General features: G+C 59.0%; 1 protein-coding gene across 6 annotated transcripts in view; it reads left to right on the top strand.

Moving 5' to 3' along the window:
• Window positions 1-899: 899 nt before the first annotated feature.
• BCOR (BCL6 corepressor) overlaps window positions 900-9,546 on the top strand; it is a 58,465-nt gene continuing 49,818 nt past the window's right edge. For 5 of the 6 annotated variants that reach the window (XM_062488113.1, XM_062488111.1, XM_062488114.1 and 2 more), the window contains exon 1: window positions 1,382-1,531. The gene's annotated coding sequence lies outside the window, so the exon portion shown is untranslated. Of the gene's footprint in view, window positions 926-1,381; window positions 1,532-9,546 lie in introns of those variants that run through there. The other variant, XM_062488110.1, reaches the window with a different exon arrangement.

Below are 9,546 nucleotides of genomic sequence, written 5' to 3'. Positions count from 1 at the left end.
GCGGGGTAGGGGGGGGCGACACACCCCCCTCCGCGATTGTGGGAGGCTGCGGCCGAAAGGGTCCGCTCGTGGTGTGACCCCTGCGGGGAGGGTGACGACTGCTGCGAGCCCTCGGCAGGTCCTGGGGGAGCGGGGATGCCTTTGAGCGACGGGAGGAACCCGGAGCCGGCGGGTGTGACTGGGGGCACGGGCCGCATCGCCGGGGGTATTCCAGGCGCCGCTGGGATCACGAGGGGAGCGGGGTTGGGGGGGGCCCCGGGGGGACGCCCGGCGGAGGGGCCGGGGGCGAGCGGGGTGGCGGGGGGTGGCAGCGCGGCGCGACCCGCCGCGGAGGCTCGCAGCGATGTCTGGCAGCGCCGCCGCCGCCGGGGTTTTGACAGCTTGGCGGAGCGGAGTGAACGGAGCTTTATGGTAATTGCGGTTCTCCACTGGCCTTCTGGGTAGCGAGAGAGGGGAGTATCGGCGGGGCGGGGGGGGGGGGGGCGGCTTTCCCCTCCTGCCTGCTGGGGAGCGCGGGAGCGCGGAGTCCCCCCCCGGGGCGCCGCAGCTTGGCAGCGACCTGTGCCAGCCGGGGGGAGCGGGCGAGGCGAGGGGCTGGCGGCGCGGCGAGGGGGGCAAATCAATTAGTCAGGGCAAGGGGGGGGAAGCGGGCGAGCGGCCGGGCGAGCCCTGCCTGAGCCGGGAAACGCAGCCAGGGGAGGGGGAAACTTGCTGAGGGAAAAAGCGGTGGCGGCGCTGCTGCCGCTGCTGCTGCTGGCGGCGGCTCCCTCGGTGCAGCGCCTGCCCGGGGGGAGGGGAAGGGAGGGGAGGCGACGGCTGGAGGAGGAGGAGGAGGAGGAGGAGGAGGAGGAGGAGGGAGAGAGGGAGGGGGGATGCGAGGGGAGCGCAGCGTGCAGCAGACGGAGCCCGGTCTCCCAGCGGCAAGGTGAGGAAGAGCGGCTTTCCCGGCGGACTAAAGAGGGGAGGGGGGGGGAGAGAGAAAGAAAAAGAGAGAGAGAGAGGAGGAGAAGAGGAGGAGGAGAATTAAATCCCCAGCCACACACACACAAAGCCGCGGCGGCCAGGGCACGGGAGACGGTGGCGCGGGCGAGATGTGGGGAGCGCCGCGCTCGCCAGCGCAGGAACTTCGCCCGGAGCAAGCCAGCAACATGGCGCTGCCAAACCAGAGCCGGCAGCCGGAATGAGCATCGCGGGCTGCCGCTCCCACTCCCGCTGCTGAGCCGAGCCGAGCCGAGGAGCAAATCCCTTCTCGCGGGCACCTGCCCCGTCGGCGCAGAGGGCGGCCACGCTCCTGCTCCTTGCTTCCCGCAGCTCCCTGGTCTTTCCGCGCCCCTTCTCTGACCCGCCCGCGCTGGGGCAAGCCGCGACACAGGCACTCACGGAGAGGGGGAGTAGGATCGTGAAACTTTTCTCGCCTCTTCCTCCTACCCCTGACGGGGCTGCCCTTCAGGGAGAGCAGCAGGGCCAGGCGACGGTGTGGGGACCCGCGTCTCGGACCGCGCACGCCACAACCCCGCGGCGCGGCAGGAAGGTCAGTGTTCCGCTCCGCGAACAGCTCCCGTGCGGAAGCGCCGCAGCCGAATCCCGCGGTGACGGGGCGGGTGCGGGGCTCTCTTCGTCCGGCCGCGGGGAAAGCAGAGCGGCGGCGCGGCACAAAGTTACGGCGCGGGGCAGCGGGGCAGCGGGGCGCGGGCGGGAGTGGCGGGCAGGCGGCGGCGGGGGCAGGAGGGTCTAGCGGAGCGCCTCCAGGGCTGTGGTGTCGGAGGGGAAGTTTGGAGGCAGTTGATTGTGAAGATGCCTGTTTGGGGCAGCGGAGGCGGGGGAAGCACCCGATCGCGTTGTCGGCCCCGGTGCGCCCGTGTGGGGAGTGGTGGCGGTGTTCCCGTCGTCTCGCACTTTGTGATTGGGAAGGCGCCGGAGCAGCGGCGTTACGGGGGCTCCCGTGGGACGGGGCGAGCAAGGAGCGGCGCTGCCGGCTCTTGGAGCGGGGAGAGCTCCCGCGCCGGGCGGGCCGGGCTCCGCGCTCCCCGCCGAGAGCAGCGCGCGGTCCGGCGGCGGAGGGCAGGTGAGCGGCGGGGAGAGCCCGCTGCCGGCCGCCTTCTTCCCGCCGGGAGAGCCCGAGGCGCTGCTCCCCCCGTCCCTCCGCCCCGGTGGGGCGGGCGCCGCGGCGCACGTGGGACGGGGCGGCCCGGGGCTTTCCCGTGCGCGGAGCTGTGCTGGCGTGAGGTCCGGCGTGACACGGAAGTTTAGTCAGCCCGAAAATGTAGTTTGGAGTTGGGAGAGAGCGCCGGAGGGAGGCTCGGGGATTGCCATCAGTTGGCCGGCCGGGAGGGGGACGGCCAGACGGGGAGGCAGCGGAGGCTGCTTTGTGAAGCCAGGGCCAAGTGGGGCGGCTCTGCGCAGCATATGAGGCATGCATTTGATGTTCGCGGAGCGAGTCCGGGGGCGAGGGCTGCGGAGCGTTCACGTTCCTCTTTCTTTCTCGATGTGTGTATGTTCGATGGGGGTTTTTTTTGTTGTTTTTTTTTTTCTTCTTTCCCCTTCCTCCCTCCCTCCCTTTCGTTTCCGCGATGTCTGTCGGATCCCGGGTTTGGTGATCGCAGAGGGGGCGAGGTGAAGGCGAAGAGCACCTCCCCCATCCAACCCGACAAGAAAAAAAAGCCCCGACCATAGCGAGCGGTGTAAAACTGACAAAGTGTGGGGACTGACTTTAATGGTATCGCCGCGGAGCTCCTCGCAGCATTAATTCCCACTAATGAATCTTTTCCAGAAATTCTGTTCGTTGCTTTCATCTGCTCTTTGGAGCCCGCAGCTTTTGTATTCGTGTTTGCATTAAAAAGAGGGGGGGGGGGAGGGGGGGCAGCCCAACCCGCACCACGTAGCCAAGCCCGGATTTTCCAAAGGTTTCTATTAACTTTTTCTTTTTTTCCCCGCCCCCTCCCCGTGGCCCTACCGCGGGGGGCGGCCGGGAAGAGCAATGCCCCGCCAGAGCCGCTTGGGAACAAAGCTGTGGGTGAGAGCGGGCGGGCGCTGCGGGATCTGGGTCCCCCGGGCAGTGCCCGCACCCCCCGCCGGTGACTCCGCCGCTCCCGGGTCACCGCGGCCCGCGCTCCTCCCGCAGCTCCGTGCGCACCGCTGCCCGCCGAGACCGGCGTTCCGCTTCCTCCGGCCGCCGCTCTCGCCGACTTTCGTCTCCGAGGTGTCGAGGCTTGCCTGTCTGTCTGGAGCCCGGTGCTGTCGCCCTTGCGACACACCGATTCATTTCCTTTCGGTTCTGCTGTTGGAGCCTCTGGGTGGTTTTTTTTTTTTTCCCCCCACTATTTTTTTTTTCTTTCCGAGAGGTAGCCAGCGCAGCGCTCACCCTAATTGCTTTTAGGAGGATTAGGAGCAAATTCCTCCCCCGCCCCCCCTTCCCTCCCTACCCCCCCCGCCGGGTTGCCTTCGCGCGCCGGGGTTGCAGTTTATCCCTGGTGCAGTTCTTTGAATTGCTGTCACAAATAGGTGACTCAGAGTTAATTAGGAAGTATGCACCGGATCAATGGGCTGCACAGCTCATTAGTTATTCCCCAGCCTTTTGCAGCGTTGGACCTCCGGCTCCTCGCCCCGTATACCTCTTTAATACGCAACCTGGAAGGCTGGCAGGGATCCGGGAGTACTTCGGGTGACTGGGGGGGGGGGGGGGGTGGCCGGGTGCGAAGGGCCGTGATGAATACGGATGCTGAAGCTTCCAGGTTAGGAGACTGCATATGGACGAGTGACCGGGACACCCCTAGTGCTCCCCCCATTCAAACCTGCCGTCACTCACGGGCGTGGTGGGCCCTCATCCGCCCCGAGATCGGAGGGACGAGTCCGGAATGTTACCAAAAACAGACCGACACAAAAAAAAGGCAAAAAAAAAAGTGTGTGTTTATTGGAGCGTACGTTGAGAGAGCAGACAAAATCTCATTTGTCAGGCATGAAGGTGGGCTGTGTGGAAGGCTATAAATATACCAGGGAGGATTGTATCGCGGTCACTTTTATATTCTTCGCCATTTCTAAGGTGAGTGGCGGAGGCTGAGGGACCGGGCAGGGGCTTCTCCTGGTATTGTTTGTCCGTCTGTGATAGATCGGTCTAGACAGCCGCTCAGGCTCCCTGCGAGCTCAGGAACCGGAGCCTGAAAGGGAGAGTGGGGGAGACGGAGAGGAAAAGGTCACCGCGATATTTTTTCTTTTTTTTTTTCCCTCCCTCTTTTCTTCCTTCCTTTTTTTTTTTCTTGTGGTGGTGATGATGGTTGTTAACCCTTCACGCCAGAGGGAATCGGGGCTGGCCGTCTCGGCCTGGAAAGATGCGGCGGCACAGCAGCGATCGCAGGGATGATGTCGGAGGGACGGGGTAGCTCGCCTCCGGGCCCCGGCGCTGCCCCCCGTCCATCTAATGCTTTAAACGACATGTTTCCCACAACAGGAAAAGAGTTCACCAGGCGACTGCCAGATGATTTCGTTCCCAGGAGTTTCCTCTCTGGAAACTCCGAGGAACGCTTGGAGCAGGGGTCGGCAGCCACAGGGCCGGGGCAGCCCCTCGGGCTCGGGGGTGTCCCCGGGGCTCTCCGCCCCTCCCGGCCCTGCCGTGCCCCCCCCTCCTTCCCGCGGGCCGCAGCGGAAATCCCGAGATGGAGGTTCCCGGTCCCGCGGGAGGAGCGAGTTTCCCTGGCCGCCTTCAGGCTCCCTCAACTTCTCCCCCAGCAGCTCGGCGCCCTTCGCCCCACGGGGCCTCATCTGTGCTCACAGCGTGGGGCAGCCCTCGACTCGTGTCTGTGCAGGCAGGAGCCGGCCGTCCCTGCCCCGGGGTGTTGGGAAGCCCGCGGGAGCAAACAGATCTCGTGGAACGCAAGGGCAGGTGGGGAGCGGGGTCTGCGTTGCAGCTCGGGTGGGTCGGGGGTCGTTCGCAGCTCCTCCGTGCGTGTGTGCTTCCTTTTGTGCTTGAGACGTCCTCGGTGGATGAGATACGATCCTGGCGTGCAAGCCTGGGCGGTACAGATTAAAAGCAGTTAAGGCTTTAGAACGATAGATAAAAGCTGGTTTTGTTGGATTCGCCTGCAGCGCAGACCATTCCCATCCCTCTTTGTCTGAGCCCTGGTTCCGGGCACTACAGCCTTATTGGAAATGCTCCCGAGCAGTCCACGCAGCCAGGGCAGCAGGCTGCTCAGCGCTTATTTACACGTTACATCTAAATACATCTCTAATTAGATAGAAGCAGCGCCGGAAATGGCAGATTTGTTGCATATCTAATAGAGACCAGTGCAAACAGACTCAGCAGGGTTTCCCTCTCTTCTCCCCCCACAAAACGCCCCCCCCCCCCCCCCCCAAGACCAAGCCAGTAATCTGAGAGCTAACAGAAATGACTTCTCCCATCTGAGTGCATTATGAACCACACTGGCGAATGTCTCTAATATTAAAAGCAATACTTGGGATGTGTGAGGTGAATGCCCAAATATGGACTGGGTCTTGAAACAATTCTGGTGCCTTGGCTTGATTCCTGTGCTGGTGGACAACCCAGCTCCGTGTCACACACTGTATCTGCCTTCACCAGAATGTGCTAAGAGCTGCAGCTTCTCAGGCAGTTCAAAATTGTCATCCGCCTTCCCTCCTCTTCCTCTACCCCATGGTAATTCACTTTTTTGAAGACTGATGAGGAAGCCAAGGTCCCCTAACAGTGACTGAGCTTCAGGGGGTCCTGTACAGTCCATGCAGGCAAACTTTCTGCATCCACGCAGCTGCGAGAGTGCACAAAGTTGTTGACATGTTTTCATGTCTCCATTCATGGAGAAAATGGACCCGGGTCGCCACAGCTCGAAATAATGTGTGCTGCACATACCAAAGTAGTTTTGGCAATGTGTGGCTGTCGTTTACAAGGTCTCTCAACTTTGACCGATGAGTGGCCCCTGCAAAGACAGGCAAAAGGCCTGCTGCATTTCAGGTCGTAGCTAAGCAGCCACGTTGCTCTCAGACTAAATATGGCTTGGAGTAAGTCGCTGCTTAGTGTGGAGGACAAGTAATCTCTGATTCCTGCATGTCTTGACAAAGATCTGTGCTCTTGCTGGGACCCTGCAGCGTAGTTGGGTTGCACAGGTGATGTGCGATGCGCTGTCTTTCCCCCGAACACTGCAATACATCACATTTTAGTGTGGGCTTAGAGCAGCATGAAGCCGAGTTTAATACTTCCTCCTTAGGCTGGTGTTGCTTCAGAAATTATTGATGGCCAGAGCGGGCCTGCTGCCCTCTTTCTTGGTTTTGCAATAGCCCGAGGAGTGGCACGGAGAGCCGGGCTTGCCCCTTTCGCACACGCCAAGCTGCGCTCTCTGGCTGCATCCGTGTGCGTGCCGGAGGGAACGCGGAGGCCCGGGCTGCAGGCAGGGGGAGTTCCCCTGGCTGTGAGCAGATCCCGTTAATCCTCTGGCCTTTCAGGGAACCGGCTTACAGCAGCCGCTGCTCCGGAGCGACCTTTCCCTCCGACCTGACCTGCTCAGGTCCCCGGGCTGTGGCGGGCAGGGAGGTCTCTGCCAGGAGAGCGCATCCTTCCTCGGGTTTGTCCGGAGCAGGGTGCCAGCGCTCCTTTGAATGGCCCAGCAGATGAGGTGGGGATGGAAAGGAGGAGGCCAAGAACTCCTTGCAAATGTGGCTTTAGGAAAGTTCTGCTGCTTTCCAGCGGGGAATTCATTTTTCCTTGTTTGCTGGAGAGCAGTTCTTGGCTGAGGGAAGATTTTTTTTCCCTTCCTCTCTTCCACTGCTGGAAAAGTTAGTGAGTGAGAGCGTGCCTCAGTACCTTCCTGCCTGTTTTCCAAAACCATTGTTGAATTATTTGGGACTCTTCCTTCACTCTTTGCACCCCAAAACTGTCTCATGAGCTGATAGATTTGGTGCCGTGTGGTTAGACATGCAAGGAAGTCCGCTTGGAGAAGATCCTGACAGCATGAAATATAATTTGTGATCTGAAAGACAGTTTCCAGTATAATCTCATTATGCACCACAGACTCCCGGTGTTATTTTGTAGAAGGCGGACAATGATCAATTTACATTGACCTAGGGCTGGGTGAGCTTTTAGATGGTAATTGCCATATTGATTTGCATGCAAAAAGAAGACCTGCTAAAATTAAAGACCGGAAGCTAAATTAAACTAAATTTATTGTCTAGGTGCAAGCTAAAAGACTTGTTAAAGTCTAGGGTAGACTTGGAAAGCTATGAAATGTAGAGATACATGATTCTCATCCTGATAACTCTGTAAAAGGAATCTATACGATGGGACAAGGGACTGCAAAGCACCCATTGTGAGTGGAGGCACACAAGCCGGGGCTGTTCCGTGTAAGCCCTGACTCCCTAAACAATCAGAGAATAAAATATCTCCTCTGTCCAATGAAAATCTCGGTTTGAATGTTGGGATTGTCGTGCTAAGGAAAACAAAGCTTTATTTGGATAAGACAATTAAAGTGGAAAGCACAGAATCCACCAGCCACACTGGGAACAGCTCATATAAAGAGCTGAGTGTGTTCAGTAGAGCACAGGGGAAAGGGGAGGCTCTGGGCTGTGCTCCACAGCCGAGCCTACATCGGGAAAGCCTGGTATCGTGCTTCCTTCCTCTGCCTGCTCCTCGGACAGGAGGGCCAAGAGTGCTCCCAGCCGTGGTGCTCTCCTTTCCGTGGCTGCCCGTGGAGTAATCTCCCACATCCAGGAGCTGCAGTGGGTTGGTGCTCTGGTGGGTTCCTTCCCCATGCACCTCTAGATGGTCCATGGTGGGTTGCAGTCTGCCAGCTCATTCTTTCTCAGAGCATGGCTTGCTTTTCGTTTCCAGCTGGAGTAGCTCTTGGTCTTATCCTACCTGGGGGCCTCATATGTCTTTCAGTATTTGCATATTACAAAACATTTGGGCCTGCATCCTCAGTTATAAAAGTGAGAATTCCACCTTCACGGGAGTACTGGAGTAGCTGGCACTTGGGAGAGTTGATGGCAGAGAGAAATACACCTGTACCTGCACAGAGAGCAGACTCCATGCTTGGGGCAGCCCGATGGGTGTCCTTGTCCCTGTGTGAACAGGTGCCTGTCCCTCACCCACCACTGTGTTTCCTCTGTGTTCCCCTGGGGTGGGGTGGCATTGCATCTGGGAGTCTCCTGGATGGGTGAGAGAGCTTTGTGGGGCTGGTTTAGTCATGGTTTGAGTATGGCATTTGTGTGTGGTGAGAGGTCGGGACAGGGAAGTGAAATCAAATATGCTGCAGGGGCATAGTCTCAGCTCTCCTTGAAATTCACAGAGAACCTGTTAATGGCACAAGAAGGGATGGGCTGAGCTCTTTCTAAGTGTAAATTCGCTCCTTGAGACAAACTTTCTCCATGTGAAAGCTCCCGGCTATGGAGACATCCTACAGGGATCTCTGATCCTCGGGCAATCCCCTTTGCTCCCACGCCCTGGTGTGCTGGGTTGTGCTTTAAGCTTCTCCGAGTTGCCCACAGCAGTAGGAGGCAGAGCTGGATGTTGAGGAAAGCCCTTCCCACAGGCTGCAGTCCCCCAGGCTCACCTTGCTCTGGTCTGGTTGTGCTCCCCGTGCAGTGTTTTCCTTTCTTCCCATTTCAGTAGTCAAGCACAAAGTGGATTAGGAAAGCCCCGTGCCGAACTAAGCAGTCCGGTGTGAAGTTATGTGGAGCTCTGAGGACTGGCCTGCCTTCCCCTGCAGACCTCCTGTGCTGTGCCGTGCTTTGCCGTGCCAGGGCAGCCCAGGACCAGTGGGGCAGGGGCGGATGCTTTGCCGGGTCTCCACGCCTCGCTGGTCGAGGAGAGAAACACCTCTGGCTAAAAGTTGGGAGTAGCAGGGGGAAGCTGGAACAGTACTTGCAAGCAGGAAGCGATTTCCCCGGGTAAACGTTTTAATGGAAGTGTAACCCGGCATTGCACAAAACCCCAACCCAGGGCGGGTGCTGCCAGTTGGGGAGGATGCAGGGCTCGGGGAGATGCGTGGGAGGCTGTGCTGTGCAGTGCCAGGGGCGCCCACAGCAGAGCTGCGTGTGCGGAGCTGGAGGCGGCTGTGGCACGGCCTGCCCTGAGCAGGTGGCTGAAGGTTGTCTTATTTTAGCTACAGAAATATCTCTCTAGATCCATTACTGCGAGATCTCGTTTGCAATAAACCATATTGGCTCCCCTCTTTATACAAATTGCTGGTATGAAAGAAAACCCAACCTATATGCATGGAGGCAGGCATGAGCTAGTGAGATCAGGTTTCCTACGGAGCTCCCAGAGGAGAAGTCAGCATTTGATTGAAGCTACACTTGGTTCTTGGTTCCCAGGGGACAGCAGCCCTGAAACACGAGAGCCCTCCCTCCTTTTTCCCCCCTTCTCTCTCTTCTTCCTCTAAAAGCCTTTGTGCTGAAAGAGCCTCAGTAGGCACGAATCGCCTGTCTCTCACAAGACTATGTTGCAGCCTTTGCTGACATTGTTCTGTTAGCAGTGGTTTTTACCAGGCCAGCAGATTTCTAGATACGAATAGGCAATGAATAGTCGATGATACTGACCTGCAGATATGT

The sequence above is a fragment of the Cinclus cinclus genome, chromosome 2, assembly GCF_963662255.1.
Source record: "Cinclus cinclus chromosome 2, bCinCin1.1, whole genome shotgun sequence".
Classification (NCBI taxonomy): Eukaryota; Metazoa; Chordata; class Aves; order Passeriformes; family Cinclidae; genus Cinclus; species Cinclus cinclus.
Note: the sequence above shows the minus strand (reverse complement) of the source record. Positions and strands in the feature narration are given on the sequence as shown.